At 38.6% G+C, this 16,824-nt stretch overlaps 1 pseudogene; it reads left to right on the forward strand.

Annotated features, from left to right (window-relative positions):
• The first annotated feature begins 762 nt into the window (after positions 1–762).
• LOC149165706 (OVARIAN TUMOR DOMAIN-containing deubiquitinating enzyme 2 pseudogene) lies at positions 763–1,098 on the forward strand (annotated as a pseudogene).
• Positions 1,099–16,824: the final 15,726 nt, after the last annotated feature.

Consider the following 16,824-nt stretch of genomic DNA (forward strand, 5'->3'; position numbering starts at 1 on the left):
AATCCTTCAGTTAAATTCCCCCACTACGAATATGAGCTGGATCGACTCGCTGCTTGTTAATGTAGTCGCTGTTTGTTGAGCCTATTGCAGAGAACTAGTGAGATATACTACATTGCTTGGCTTCTGTTGGGATTGAAAGGAAAACTTGTAAAACGCATCAGATGTGGAGAAATAACAAGTGCAAAATGGCGGATTTTGTTTCTTGCGGAGTGTGGACTCATCATCATCGATTTGGGGCGATGAGTCGAATGGTTGGAGGACTGTGGAGTTCATTTATTTTTTGCAGTGATTTAATTGATATCTCGGTAGATGAGCTCCCTCGCTTTGGCATTGCTGGTGTGCTGGCTGGGTGCTATGTACAGTGCGGTGCGGAGGGCTATAAGACTGTGGTCCTGCCGCGTGCAAACCAGAACGTGGTGAGCTGACCTATGCACAAGCTCGTAGTTAGAGTGGCTGAGCCTGAAGAGTTGTTGGTCGAGGTTGTAGGTGGTCGCAATAGAGATCACGTGGCAGCAAGGCCGTAGTCAATTTATCGTTTGAAGAAATCTATGGCTCTCTTGCCTTGAGAGGAGGTTCCGGTTTGAACCTGGATGCTCCGCTATATAGTTCCGCAACATTCTAGTAGGTAGAGGATTCAATGAAATGTACAGAGTCAGAAGTGGAAGCACAAGAGATGTAAGTGCCCATGCTCAATACTGTTTGTGAATTACCATTCTGAATTTTTTTTTGGCTCCTGTGCTTTTAGGATTATTTTTTTACAAAATGGATGAAGGAGAGGTTATGAAAAGAGTCATTCCAGCAGACAACAGCTGTCTCTTCAACGCAGTTGGTTATGTAATGGAAAACAACAAGAACAAATCTTCAGAATTGAGACAGGTAATTGCCACAACAGTTGGAAGTGATACTGTGCATTATAATGAGGCATTCTTGGGAAAGCCAAATGAAGAGTATTGTGCATGGATACTAGATTTTGAAAAATGGGGTGGTGCCATTGAGCTAGCAATTTTAGTAGATTATTATGGTCGTGAAATTGCAACATACGATGTCCAATCATCCCATTGCGACCTGTATCGCCAGGGAAAAGGCTACACAGAATGAGTCATGTTGATTTACGATGGCCTGGATAAGAGAAGAAACATGGAAACATGTTGCATGTGGCGATGGCAGGCTGTGATGGGAAGCAGTGTTTCGATTGTGTATCTCGAATATTTTTTTGGGAACCATGACATGCATCGTTTTCTATGGTCTAGCTACAAGTCATGCAGGGCGGCGGGTTGGTTCAAAGAAAGTTTCTGCAAGAGTTGGAGCTAAGTATAAAGTAGTTTATGCTTGGGCATATTAAAAACAAATCCATAATTGCTTGTGAATTTTGTGTCGAGTTGCAAGCGAAAGAGGATTAGATTTCCAATGGTGTGGACCGATGGAGTCTGTGTATGGAGGTCTTTTGGGTCTTCTGCAGGTGTGGAAGCCTTGATTTGATTATGTTTCTATATTGGGTAAAGATGAAACTAAAAGTTTCAACATATCTCCTTTGATGAAATAAATTGTCTTCGTAAGTTATTTTGCTTCATGTTGAGAACTGATCAACTTAACATGTAAATGCATTTATGTAAATCTGGTTAAAAGAATTAGATTGTTGTGACATTTAGCCTGGCAAACTAGTGTCACCAGTGTAAATCTATGTCGGAATTTGCCATTCCAACAATAGACAAATCTATTTGCAGGAATTATTTATTACCAGATATGAGAAGACATGACAGTTACGTCAAAAATTGGAGGATGATCAAGTTTGTATGTGTCCGGTGTATATATTGTGGAGACAAGCCTGCATGTTCAATTGCAACGAGATTAGCTAGACAATGGATCTTAGTTGTTGCAGTACGTTAGCGAGTATGAGGCAGCATGCTTGGAAGTAGTTACCAAGCCTTGATACTGTGAGCAGGGGAAGTGGCATTATGTTGCCAGGGTAGTGGATATTGAAACGCGATGGAGGATTGGACTGTGGAGTCCTGGATTATTACTCTTGAAGGGAAAATTGTGTTCTCTTCGTGCGGTTGTGTGCCTATATCTGGATCATTAGTGTTTGAATGCACTGCATTGAGTCCAGGTGAAAATTCGTCAATTTGTTTCTTTATCAGTAGACCCCTCACAGGTATTGTTGGTGAAAAATGGTTGTTGGTATGTTTAAAATAATCATCTATGGGTAGAGATAGAGAAATTAATTTTGAAGAGTTTATGTTGTATTTTCATGGAATCATGTTTATATATTATTGAGCCTTATTGAGCCTAGCTAACTCAATGTAGGCAGAGTTGTTTTGTTAGAATTTGCAACTCTAACGAATGACAGGTTAAGCATAGAGTTCCAAGAAGTTATTTAAACAGATAAGGATGCCCAGGATGTAGCATAAGATGAGGTAATGAAGCAGCAACAACTTTTATGGTGGACAACAAAGTAGATGTTTGTTTTGAGTTAGTGTGGTTTGTGGAATAGACTCCCTAACATGTTATAAGCAAGTTAGTTGTTATATGTACCCAAAAACTCCAAATGTTGAAGTATGGAATGTAAGCCTTGTAAAGGCATTTGAAAGTTCGTGGTGATCTTAAAACCACTTTGTAATGGTTTATGGTCATCCTGAAACCATCTTTTGTCACTGTAAAGTGAGGGTTGGTGGTGAGCCAGAAACCATCTATAGCCTTTGTGGCTGAAGTGCTTTTGTGACCAGCTTGCCTTTGTGGCAGAATCGCCTCTGTGGCTTGAGGTGGGCTGCAGAACACCTGGCTCGGACTCAGATGACTTTTTGATTTTCTGAGTAGAAGGGGATTGGCGTGATTTTCACGCTGACAATAATGCCAGGAAGCGCAATTGGCGTGTCTGTTAGGCCATTAATCGTGCCACCACACCAAAATAACAGACTAGAGCGAAATTTTACAGAAAAATGAAAAATCGTGAAAGAGTTTCCAATTTAATATGGGCGTGGGTTTTTCGCTTGGGATCGCGCCAATTCACCTTCAAGGGGATCCGTGGGAATCCTTATCTTCGTTTGACGATTTGCGAGGCGAGGCAGATTGTGTTTTGGAGGTTCTGTACATGCAATTCACCTGATAGTGGTGGATTTGACTATCATGACAAGTACTCATTAAGGGGGGGAGTTAGAAAGAATTAATTCCTACTTGTATATGGTTGTAATTCTCCATTTGAGAAGTTTGCTCCTACATAATAGGAATTTAGTTTCTCCTAGTTTAGTGTGTGGTTGAGAGAATCTCTCAACCACACTACTGTACGTCTAAGATAGAATTCCTATCTTGAGACTATTGATTGTATAAATATGTGTGTAATTTCCTCATTCAATATAATAGAATATATTTTTGATTGTCTGCAATTTTATCTGACATTACAAACACTGTTCATTAAAGAATAAATTTATGTGATCATAAAATCTTATGGTGTTGTTTACCTTTTGACTGGTGCTTCTGCTATTTCCCATCCTTGGATTGGAGTCAACATGATTTACCTATGGAAAGCCTTTATTCTTTTTCTAAGGACTGAAGCTTTGCTGACTGGATTTTGATGCATTACTGACGCTTTGCTGACTGATTTTTGTTGCATTATTGAAGCTTTGTTGACTGGATTTTGTTGCATTACTAGAACTTTGCTGATTAGTTTCGCTGCATTTAGATAGCTTCCAGTGGCGGTTGAATACTTTTATGTTTGAGATGTCTCTCTAGTGTATCCAAGACTTGTCTTCATAAAAGGAGAGTGTTTTACCTTGATAATTTCATCTAAGGTTTCAAATCCTTTAGAAAATCTAAGATTCAAAGTTTTTATTTTCTCAAGTTCCTTTCTAAGACTTACTACTTCACATTATAACTTCTCATTATGATTTTCCTTTTCTATGAGTTGATCCTTCAAAGTATCTATGGCTACTTTGTTTTCTTCCAAGAAAATTTTGAGTTGAGTAATTTCTTCGAAGAAATATTTTTCTTCTAATGCATCCATAAATTTATCATTAGACTCATTAGTATTTTTCTCAAAAGCCATGAGTAATTTAAGATCTTGCTCAGATTCACCTTCTTCACTATTTGACAAGCCATGACTATCTTCATGAGTATAATAACTTCTTCTACTATCAAATCGTCTCCTCTTACCTTTTGCAGAATCCTTCCCTTTGTCATGGTTGTCTTTATGAGGACATTTAGTAGCATAATAACCAACTCTACCACAAGCAAAACATTTTGAGTGAAGCTTACCTCTAAACCTTTTAGTGCCCAGTTGAAGTTTCTTTAAAATTTTCACCTCATCATCTTCTAATATGTATATTGATTCCTTGCCCTTTTCCTTTTATTTTACTTTTACAAGTGCTTTAAATGTGGCTTCTTTGACTTGTGAGGGACCTTCTTTCCTCATTTCAAAAGCAGTCATGATCCCATGAAGTTAAACAATAGTAAGAGTCTACAGATCCTACTTCTCTTCAATGGTAGACACTTTTGACTCGAATTTAGGAGTTAGAGATCTTAATATTTTCTCTGCTGAAGTAGTGCCCTTTATTTCTTCACCCCGAATTTTCATGCAATTTACAATCTCATCTATACGTAGAAAGAAACTGGAAATATATTCATCATTATGCATTCTGAAAGTCTCATATTGAATTATGAGAGTGTGGAGTTTATCACTTTTGTCCTTGGTATCAACTTCATAGCTTTGGATGATTCTTTCCAATATTTCTTTTGTTGTGTTTAGCTACATAACTTTGACAAATTCTGGTTATGGTAGTGTTATGTGGAATTTATACCTACGGATAAGTACATCTTCCCTAAGTGGGTAGGTACACTTAGAACAACAGAAGTAAAGGTGTTTAACCTTTTCCTACAATTGATATATAAGGTAAAGGAACCTACTTGTGATCCTTCATTTCCTTTGATCTCCTTTGAGTTTCTCTCGTCACTACTGCTCAAACTGAATTCATTCAATTGGTACCTACAAACATAAATAAAAGACGAAAAAAATCAAATAATATGATCTATCTACTATAAAAAAATGGAATAAAAAATGTTTTAACATATATTCATCATATATATGAACAAAAGTATGGGAAAAGGAACAAACACCTTTATTGATTCATAGAAGGAGAAGTTACACCAAATGTGGTTTGATCTCATGTCACTCATCCAGCTTAGTCAAAACCCTCATCACACCAATAACACATCAATCCAGCAGCATAACATTACTTGACAATGATTTCAAGTCTCAAACCAACAATATTTCTCCATAATATCCAAATTCTAGCCCCTTGATCACTATGATGAGTGGTCAATTTATAGGGAAATGCAAGTGGTTTTGTCAAAAATTGGGTATCGAGTGGTTTTTCATAATTAGAGTTAGTTTCCATGGAGAAAGGGATGAAAGGATAGAGGGTTTAAATATCCATAGTCTATCAAAAAGCGAGCTCATAGGATGAGATAAGAGTTGGACATCCTTTGAGAAGGCTCTAGAATCAAGGAATATTCCTAGAATCCTATGTAAATTTCACTCATCCTTGCCCAACATAGGTCAAAGTCGGCCTAAGTGCACTGTAGCACAGGCCTGAATGGGCCTACCTACTATGCAGAGTAGTTGCCCTTGACCAAGGCTGTGTTGGTGTCCCATAGAGGCATTTCAGCAAGGTTTCAAGCTAGGAAAATTTCATGGATGAAAACATTCAATATGATGACTTGTCTAGGGCATGTAGCAACTGAATTAGGGTTTGATGAGCCCTATTTGTACTAATTTGATCATCAGGAATGATGTGCCCAAACAAACCTGTAACGTCTGCCCCTAAAGAATGAAGTAGAAAATTATAATGTCGAGTGATATGCTTTACGATGTCATGAGGAGGATCTGAAGTGGACGATGACCTGCATCAATTACAATACATAATATCATGATATATTTGAATTTTTCATGAATTGTTGAGGGAAGGCATACCCATGCTTAGAATATAAAATTCTCATTACATGTACATAAATGAGATAGTCGTCTACAGATATAGACCCATGATAGGATGACCATTTATGTAAAGCCATCGTACATATGATTTAGTACTCTCTTGAAATCGCAACCTAAATGGATGAAACTAGATCCAGGGTCTTCTATCTCAAGCACAAGTATAAACATGTGAAATGATGATCTGAAGTCGAACATGGGAAGACACCATCTGATTACTAGCCAACGATGTAAGTTGTTAACAAACGCGACAGAAATCATCAATAATGGTAATAATTCTCAAGGTACTACAATAAATTTTGCATGGTGTGAATAGATGTTTTGATGTAAGACACCATACAAAGTCTTTCAGTCAAAGGCCAGTGATGTCAACCTATCGCCAGAAGCGAGAAACTTGTCATTGATGTATGCAAGCCTCAAGGTACTGGAAAGGTGTTTCTAGGTCAACTTCTTGGATAATGTGCTGATGTTGACAAGAAGTGACTTGTTGCAGGAGGGCCTTGATGCATCCCCCATTAATGAAATGAAATGAGTGTAATTATTTTGAAGACAGAATGTTACTGATGACATAATGTTCAAGAATGGTGGTCATGAAAATGAAGGTTTATGAGTATTGCAAAGGATGGAGTTTACTCAGTGATTTCTCTTGAACATGTCAGTGACACTAAATGAATTGGAAGCATTGACCCTAGGAAAAATAGTGTCTTTTCAAACAACTAGCCCTCTAGGTTTGGAAGCTACTCTGGAAACAACAGTTTAAAGCAATTCAATGATTTCTTCTATGTGTAATAGATAAGAGAAAGACAATGGAACCAACCTGGAACTTATGCTTAATCCCTTGCTTGATCTCTCTCCCCCTTGACAGAGCTTGCAACTCCTCCCCATACTTAACCCGCTTGGGGAGTACCTATAGAAACACAGTAACAAAGAACCGTCAAAGCATCTTGACCTATTACAACATAAGAATTACAGAATCAAATATATAATGAACATATAATAGCATTCACAAATGACAACATTCACAATTGCACAATTGTATTGAAGAAAACTTGAAGAACTTTATTAAATAGAAGGGAGAATTAAACCCAGTTGTTTGATCAAGTTTCATCCTCCCAACATCAATCCCTTTTCACCTCATGAAATAGCAATATCACACCAACAATATAATGCTTTTCCCTCAATTACAAACTATCAGCACTTCCTTACAAATCAAAATATTCTAGCCTCTGGATCTCTTGAATGATGGATCCATTTATAGATGTGTGCAAGCGTGTGAGTCATCCATGGGGTATGATTTGTGTCATTCCACTTGTTACATTTGGTTCCACAAGAGAAGAGATAACGGAAGTTTAGATCACTTACTCATCCTCGGGTGAATTTAGAGAGGCAAGTGGCAGAGGAGAAGTTTCTAGAAGATTCTATGAGCATCCACTTAGCAAACTATCCCACACATTTGTCCCTCCTTGCCCATTGCACCCTATAGAAGGCCTAATCAGTATGCATCACACCTGAGCAGTGTACCACTCAGTATGCATTGCATCTGGCCAGTGTAGCAGTCAGTATGGTTTAGTTTAGGCCATTTCTGGATGGTTTCTCAGGTGGAACTTGTGGGGAATGATGTAATCAGATGACCATGTGCTTTTAGGGTATAAAACAACTCTTTTAGGGATTGAAGAGCCCTAGTTTATCGACATATAAGTTTGGGGTTGATGTGCCGAAATATGTCTATAACAATTGCCCCTAAAGCATGAAGTCATAAATACTGATTTCGGGTGAAATGCTTTATCATGAGGATTCGAGGATTTGAACTGGAAGGTGACCTGCATAAGTTACAATAAAATACATCATCATAGCATAATTTTCATGATATAGCTGAGGTAGGTGGTGGGCTCCAGTATTGCAGCAATAATGCTGCAACTCCTGGAACTCCCTTCTTTAATTTTATCAACCCAGTAGTTCGTAACAAACTTGGAAGTGACGGTGCTATATGCACAAGTACTAGCTCTTGCTGCAGCTGTCACCTGATCAGCTGGCACAAGTCCGCTAGGAGCTTAAGCCAAATCCTATGAGCTCTTAGAAGAAGCTTTTAACTGATGGATGAAATCTAACTCAAAGGAGGCTAATCTACTTGCAGAGAGAAACTAAAAAGCTGAATGGAAATGCAAACCCTAGCAAACCCTAGTTTTACCAACTAGCCCTATTGATGCAAGGAAAAGGATGAAAGCTACTGAAAAAGATGCCATTGATTCTTTGGAAGGTTAAGTGCATGTGTCTAAGCTACTTCTGAAGTGAAATCTGAAAAGAAACATCTTTTTGTGTTTTTGAGTAAGTTGGAAGAATTATTATGCATGTGCTTTAACTGTTTTTGATTGTGCAGAGGTGGATTGGCGAAATGAAATGCTTGCAGGAGGTTGGGAAGGTTAGAAGAGGGCATAAGGGGTCCCTAGCACCCTTCCAGAGAGTCTCACAGTGATTGGATCTCAAGAAACAACTTTCGTGAGCTTCTACAAGAAGTCTGCAGGGGTTCTACAGGATGTACTGTAGCTTCTACAGGATGTTTCTACAGGAAGAGCCGAGAGAGGATTTTTGAGGGTTTATGGAGAAAAAACCAGTGGGAAAGTGGAAATGGAGGTTGGATGAGGCTGTGAAGAGGTCTAGGACCTGGTGCATGAGGCTGAGGAGTGATTAAGGCGACCGGATTGGTTCAATGATAAGAGAAGCAATGTTGTGCAAGAATGTAGGAAGTAGGGCAAAGTGAGAAAACGTGGCAAATGAGAGGCAAGATTCTCAGTGAGAGGATGAAGCAGGTTGCATTGATGGGATAAGGGTAAGAGATGAGGTATCACAGGTGCTCTGCACGTTATTTTCCAAAACTAATCAACAAAGACTAAGAAAACTAAAGATCTAGCTACTTTGACCTAACTTGACCTAGAAACCATAAGCATGATGAACAAAAGTTTATTGGAAGCAAATCATGTAAAAACACTATGGAAACCAAGAAATAATGGATCTAAGAATGTAATCAGAATTGGAACTAACTTTTGCAACTAAGAATCTAACACTAGAAATCGCATGAAGAAGCAAGAACAATGTTTTTGTGGCAGCAAGAACACCTTGGTCTCAGCTCATGGTACCAAGGAGGGAGAGGTGAGATCAAGGGCTGCTTGATGGCATTTTCTGAAGATATTTTCCCTTACCAAACTGTCAAATCAACCTGAAGCATGAAAATCTATTTTAATCATCAAAAACAACCTAAGTAACAAAGCAAGATCTTATTCTAAATAACAGATTTTATTCTAAGAATGCAGAAAAGACACATCAAAGCACACAAAGGAGGTACTGGGCAATTGAGTTGGGCCCAACCCCAAGAGCTACAACCTCCTAAGGAAGATTAAAGCTGGTGCAAAGCTGGATTCATCTTTATTGATCAAAACAATAGTTACATCCCAAAAACTGTCTACAAGAAAAAGCTTGAAAATGTGCTGAAATGCAGAGCTAACCTACTACCTAAAAAATGACTAAAAAATGACTAAAATCGAATTTCCAACTAGCTAACTGAGCTGAGGCCCTAGGCCTTCTTATTTATACAAATTGAGGACCCCAACAGCCCTCCTAAACTTTAGGAACTCGGCTGCCAAAACTTGCAGTTAACAACAACTTTACTAGCCCTTGCTCATCTGCCCTTGTGATAATTGATGTGGTGGCCCTTGAAATCCGAGCTGCTAGCGAAGAATCCGAGGTAAGGGCTCATAAATGAAGGAGACACCTTCCTACAAATCCTCTCCCTTGTTCTTCCCTGAATTTGGCTGCCAAGTGCTCATTAAAACCTTCAATTTTGTCTCAAAATTTGACCAAAAGTTTGCATAAAGCACACATTAGAGTTGTTGGCATAATGACTAACCCAATTCACTTTATTAGCATAAATATAATAAAAAACATGCAATAAAATAATGATAATGGTGGATTAAGTCAAATTAGGAGGCTGAATGAGCCCATATAATTACTCATTTTTGGGGCTCATCATCACCCCCCTACTGAAAGTGTTGCTCATCCTCTGAGCAACTAATCTATCTCTTCATCTTTGATGGCCCTAGTGACCTCCTTATCATCCCAAGATTATGATGTAGTCTACTGATGTGTGCCATAAAATTCTGCCTTCTTGTCTATGTCCTTCCACTGCTTGTGCTCCTCTTCTTCTGTCCAACAGATGCTTCCTTTCCTGATGGAGGTCCTTCTTGTTGTTGCTGTTCTCCCAAAATGGAGGGCCTATCTTCATTATGACTTCCCTGTAGTTGTAACTGCTGCTTCAGAAACTCATTCTCCTCCTGTAGTTTGGCCCTTTGACTGCTTTCCACATGCCTTACCATGGTCAATTCCTTTCTTGATTCCTTAAGTTGTTCTTCCAGGTGACCTATGTCTGCCACACCCTTGGACTTGGCAATCCTCATCCAAGCGTGAGTCCTCACCCTTTCTTGTTCTAGGTCAAAGAAGAGTGGTACCGAAAATTTCTGAGGAATTATCTTCCCAACTTCTTAACAGGTTGTAGTATGAGCCCAAGCTAGGCTGAGGGCTAGGTTCCAATATTTCCTCAACCTTTTCTTCTTCCTGTGATGGTTTGGCTGCCTTTTCCTGCAATTTCTCAGTCTCTTTTAAATTAGCCATAGTTTGTTGTAGAACTATCTCAGCTTCCTGTAGAGCTGTCCTTGAGTCCATCATCTGAATTCTCTCTCTCCAAGTGAAGGTTTTTGGCTTCCTTGTTCATAAGTGATGGTTATCTTTGAAGGAGACTCCTCCTTTTGTTGTTTTGTGGTGTCCTCAATGATAATTGGCTCCTTTGACTGTGGCTGGGGTCTGCCTACTTTGATCTGTGTGCTCCTCTTTACTTTAAAGTACATGGAAGTTTTCCTCTTTCCCTTCCTTTTTGGTTTTGGAGGTGTGCTTAAGGTGGTAAGCACGGCTGCTGCCTCCCTGGCCAAAATCTCGGGTGATTTCTCCTCTTGCTGTTCCGTTTTCATGCTTCCTGTAGAATGTCTTGTGTTAACTGTTTCGGTCTGCTTGGCTGGATGTGTCTTTCCTTTTAGTTTATGGGTGGTTGCCTTGGCTGTGTCCTGCTTTTTTTGGACTTTTTCATTCCTCTCTACTCTACTTTGCAATCGTTTTTCCCTAGGTGTTTGTGCCGTTGTTCCTCCTGTTGTTTTAGGCTCAGCAATCTGGCCCTTTCTCCCTTTTTCTTTCTGTTCATTTTGTGCTTGACTGTCCCGTGTTCCTTCATCACTGGTTTTCTCTCTTGAACTTCAAGAAGGGATCTCTCGAGTGTTCAAATTTTAATTAGCACCAATTCCATAGTTTTAAGGCTATTGCTGCCCAAAACTCGACTGTACATTTATGAAAGGAAAAATTGGGTTTCTACAGACAGAGTGCAGAGCTCAAGTTTTATCCCCAGCATACATACAACCATATAAATTCAAATTCTTCATACATAGGCTAGCTCTCACAATGTGTATCTTCCCTACAGGAGAATGTTTTAAAATAGGAAACGTGGAGGAGAATTTTGGCGCAGAAACAACTGAGAAATTTCATGCAATACACAAGAAAACTGCTATTTCCACCTCACAGGCTTATTTTTCTCTGATTCCCCAATTAAGACAGTACAATTCACCACCTTTTCGAAACATACCATGCATGGAAGAGTGTTTCAAGCCTACCTCTCTTGGAACTCCAAATTCGACGAAGCAAAGTCCCGGATTTCCTTTCTGCACGAATGTTTCTGCTTTCCTGTAGTCGGCTCTCGTTTCCTGTAGAACGAAATAGTGCTTCTTGTAGAATGCTGATAAGCAGGAGGGTTTTGAAAAATGGCCGAGAAATATTGGTTTACTGCTATGTAGCTGGTATGGAGCTTGTTGCAGCTGCAGGGAAGATGATAAAATGGAAACAACAGAGGTGAGAGTTCGATTGGCTGTTTATGAAGACTTCGTTGATGGAGGGTGAGCTAGCCAAGTGCACGTTGGCCCCATGTAAACTGTTTAAATAGCCACCACTAATCACGTCCATCACGTTCACCAGACTGTTTGTTCTCTGCCTGTAATCACGTCCATCTCAGTTCTCTACCTGAGATGGCTGAGCACACGTGTCGTACTCACCCACCGAGCACTGTTTGAACTGGATGAGGGTGGCCAGTTAGCTAGCCACCGTTTTTTTAATCACAATCATCTCATTCTTCACGCAGTTCTCAAATTACATTCATGCAATAGAGGAATGAGTTTAGTCACGTACCTAGAAGTCGAATGCATTTGCTGTGAGGTGCTATGGCCTTTCCTTCTGCTGCATGAATTTGTTTCTGTGGATGCATCAGGGAAAATTTTAAGAACCCCCCCTAAATTTACATGTATAATAAATGGTCGAATCTCCATGGTATATAGGAAAAATGGAAGGCGATTTTATCAATAATATGATATGTATATATAATTTTTTGGCGAATCTCCCACTAGGCATGGCGAATATTTTACTCAATTATAAAATCTTGTGTTTATTGAATACACAAATGAAATCATTGCATTTCTTTAAAATATCTTTTGAAATCAAAATTACCGAAATTACATATCAATAACCTAGTGGGTGTAAGATAAAATTCACCTGTGCCACTCACGACAAGCATGAGAAAAAACCTAATACTATATATAAAACCAAGAAAAATTCAAATTCATCACTTTTAGGGACCTTGTAACCACCCTGCCAATACACAAGTATGTTCCTGTTTGCAATTAGGAAAATTACCCAAATTACAATCTGTTTACTCCAGCATATGTTGGAAAGTTATCAAAGGATGACTAGTGCAATCAATCCATTTCTTTTAGCCCTGGATTTGTTTCAGTTTAAAACAGAAGTATACAAATATACTTGTCCAATGTCTATGCTTTAACCATTCACCTTAAGATGTTTTTACAATATAATTTCCTAAGTCTATTTATTATCTTCATTATCATAAAAACCAACCTATATCCATCTTAACTCCACATCTACCACTCTTAGGGGGATGAAATCTATTTATCCCTTTGAGCACTTGGTAGACCCAGAATTAAGATGGATCTAAGATGATAGAATTTCCCTCTATGTTCACATGAATACCATGGTATTACCATGGGTTATCATAAACCTGGAGCTTAAAAACTACTATTAGTAATTTATAAAAATTAATAAAATTAATAGTTGATTTTTATTTTATTTTTTATTTTAACCAAGCTAAAATGTTTAACATACATTAAATTACGACATCCATTTTTACTCTTGATCGGATCAAATATTTTTTCACTCTATGCTAGTTTCCATATCACAATATTTGATACCTCTCGGGGGTTAGTAGATCTAGAGTAAAGATGGATATATGCTGGTTTAATTGGTTTAATTCCCCCATTTAAATAGGCTACATTCTAGGTGAATACCATGGGTAAATACCGTGTGCCATTTTGGTGAATACCATGGGTAAATACCGTGTGCCATTTTGGTGAATACCATGGGTCAATACCATGTGCCATTTTTATTTTTATTAATACTAATATTAGGGTTAATAATGTTTTTTTGCATGGTATTAATAACAATCTAGTCCATGGTATTTGTCCCATAGTATTTTGCCCATAGGTTTCACCTAAATATAACGCATTTTTTGAATGTTCGTAAATATAAGGTAACTTATGGAGTAAATATAAAAAATTGTTTTATTTGTTTACCATACCTCCCGTTTATTTATAGTTTTATTAATTTGCCATACCTATTTTACAAATATGGTATTTGGCCCATAGGATTCACTTAAATAAAACCTCTTTCTTGAGCCTTCATAAATAGAACGAGGGTTATGGACTAAATATAAAAAAGAGGTTTTATTTATTTACCATGCATCTAGTTTATTTATATTTTTATTTATTTATACCTTTTAAGTAAGTATAAAAAGACATTTTATTTATTTACCATACCTCCACTTTACTTATACTTTTATTTGTTTACACCCTTTCATGTATATAAGGTGACTTATGGAGTAAATATAAAAAATCTTTTATTTATTTACCATACCTCTCATTTATTTATATTTTTATTAATTTACCATACCTCTTTTATAAATATGGTATTTGGGCCTTTGGCCCATAGGATTCACTTAAATAAAACCTATTCTTGAAAATGGGTGAATGGAAGGTTGTAACTCCAAATTTCAAGGACTAAATTTACCTTTTTTACCCTTTCCCTTAAAATAAGGTGGGCTATTTGAGGTGATCTGTAAAAATGTACTATGATACAAAATATTCACCCACTAAAAATTTAAAACCCCTTAATTTCGCCAAAGGGCGAACATTCACCCCTAAAATTTTCTATGGGATGCATGTTGGTTTGGTTGCTAATACATGGCTATTTTCCTTGTGCAGGTATCCTCTGGCTGGATCTAAGCTGCAGGAATCTGTTTCCACGTTCAGATTTGCACCCTCATGCTGCTGATGTTGGATTTTTGCAGGACAATGACTTGTTTTCTCCATAGCTCCCAAACGCTAGATCGGATTGACCTAAATCTTTCTAAGCATGTTTCTATCATCATTATGCACCTCCCATAGCAAAATTGTGGTCAATGGATGCACAGATATCAAGAAAAACTGAAAATGGCTAAAGATTACAGGGGTAAATTTCTCAAAAACCGTGCATCGAAATCGACTGAAACTACTTCGGTAGGTTACTATCACCCATATGCATCTCCCTATGAAACATGTTTTGAAATGGACGCATGGATATGGAAAAAATGCAAAAATGGCTGACGGTGATGGAGGAATATTTCTTGGAAACCGTGCACTGGCATTGGCTAAAATTGCTCGGGCATGTTGCCATCATCCCTATACAACTCCCCGTAAAATAGTTTTGTAAGTGGATGCACGGTTTTCACGTGAGGGAAAAAACAAATTTCAGCACTATGTATTTTTGCTTCCAAGCGTTCTGCAGTTTTTTGCATGGTAAGAAAAAATGAGCTTGGGCTGTGATGCAGGCACGGAAATGATGGAGGAGAGGTTCGAGGATTGTAGGAGGACTTATGAACCCTTTAGGAAGCTATCATGTTCGCCAAACTCCCTTTTTGAAATCCATTTCTAGCTTCTTGTAATTTCTATATGAACTTCCTGTAGAACACAATTTTTAGCAAAGAAGCACAATGAGATGGAAAAAAATAATGGAGAAGGGTGAGGGATGGAAACATGGATGTGTGCATGCCTCATGGACATATTCCCAGCCTTCGAGTCGGCTTCGGAGATCAATTTTGGCTTGTTTGTAGGCTTCCTGTAAAAGACACAGAACTTCCTGTAGAAGGCACAAAACTTCCTTTGTCTTTGTTTTGAGCGATCCTCCTAACCTGCAATGTCCTTGCTGCAACTTGTAATTATTTAATGGAAATTAGGTTTATTTTTCTTTTTCTTTTTCTCTTTTCTTTTGAAAACAACTAGGGTGCCTCATGGAGGTTTTCACCCTAATTTCTTGCCCTGGGGGCCCCCAAGGGAGGTTTTCACCCAGATATCTTATTCTCTTTTTATTTTCTCTTCTTTCCAACCCATTGACCACCTCATGGAGGTTTTCAATCAATGAGCCAATCTAAGGCACCTCCGAGGAGATTTCACCTTAGATTTTTATTTTCTTCTTATTTTCATTTTTTCATTTTTCTGTTTTCCTACCCTACCCTACTTGAAAAGCAAAATCATTTTCAAGTATAAGAATACTTCCAATGGAGCCATGTGCACATCGAGATTAGAGACAAAATGATGTGGAGGCTTGAAATGCATGCTTTGACAGCTATCCGGATTTTAGAGAGTAAATGATTTGACTTTGAAGGGATCAAACATAGCTTAGGAAGAGAGTACTGCTACCACTTAGTGGCCATTTGGAACCATAACTCAATATAACTCTGATATCCTTGGTCCTTTTCCTGATCTGGATCATGTCTCATGTTACCTTCTATCATGACCTTCACATCCTCCTCTTGCTGCTGATTTTTCTCTTGAATACATGGAGGATTTGATGGTAACCATGAGGGAGCTCTCTTGATCTCTAATTTTGTTGTCTTCTCTTCATCAAGTGCAACCCATGGTTCTTTGATCTCCTCTTTTGAATCTTCTTTTGCTGGTTGTGGTCCTTCATTGCTGTCAATATAATCTCTTTTTTGCAATACTCTTCCTGAGCTATGGTGAATATCATTGAGCTCAAGAGGAGTCGTTTAGAAGTGTTGTACCTCAACTTTGCAATTGGGTTGAGCTACTCCAATGTGCGGGTTTGGAAATGGTGGTATGGGTAGTTGAGTGGGGGTGTATGTTTGAGATGGATGTGGATGGGGTTGTGGTTGGGCAGGTGGTGGAGGAAAAGGAGCGGGAGGAGTGTTGTACTGGGGCCTCCATCCCTGATGAGGTGCATTCCACTGAGGCTGTGGCTAAGCATAGGGGTGAAATGGGTGAGTAGCTAGTTGAGCAAGATATTGAGGAGGATATGACCAAGGAGGGGGTGTGGATGAGGAAGGATGAGCAAGGGGACCCCAAGAAGGAATGGAAGTGGTTTGATAGGGGTCGTAATAGGTTTGGGATGTCCCTGGCATTCCCTATTGGTAAGGTATGGGTCCATTTGGCCTCCTTTGGTTCATATGATAGACTGATTCAGTGACTCCTTTGGCCCTCTGATATGCAGCTTTAAGTCCAGACAAGGAAGGGCATTAATTCGTAGGGTGGTCTTCTTCACAGACAAAAAAAACTTTTATGGAGTGCAATGGACATCCATTCCTAGGATGCTTTCTAGTGCACCTGGGACAAAATATGGCCAAAGCCCTCTCAGCTTTCTCT

This window comes from Pinus tabuliformis, chromosome 5_1, assembly GCF_031772625.1.
Source record: "Pinus tabuliformis cultivar Carrire ecotype Pingquan chromosome 5_1, CPIR1, whole genome shotgun sequence".
In the NCBI taxonomy this organism is placed as follows: domain Eukaryota; kingdom Viridiplantae; phylum Streptophyta; class Pinopsida; order Pinales; family Pinaceae; genus Pinus; species Pinus tabuliformis.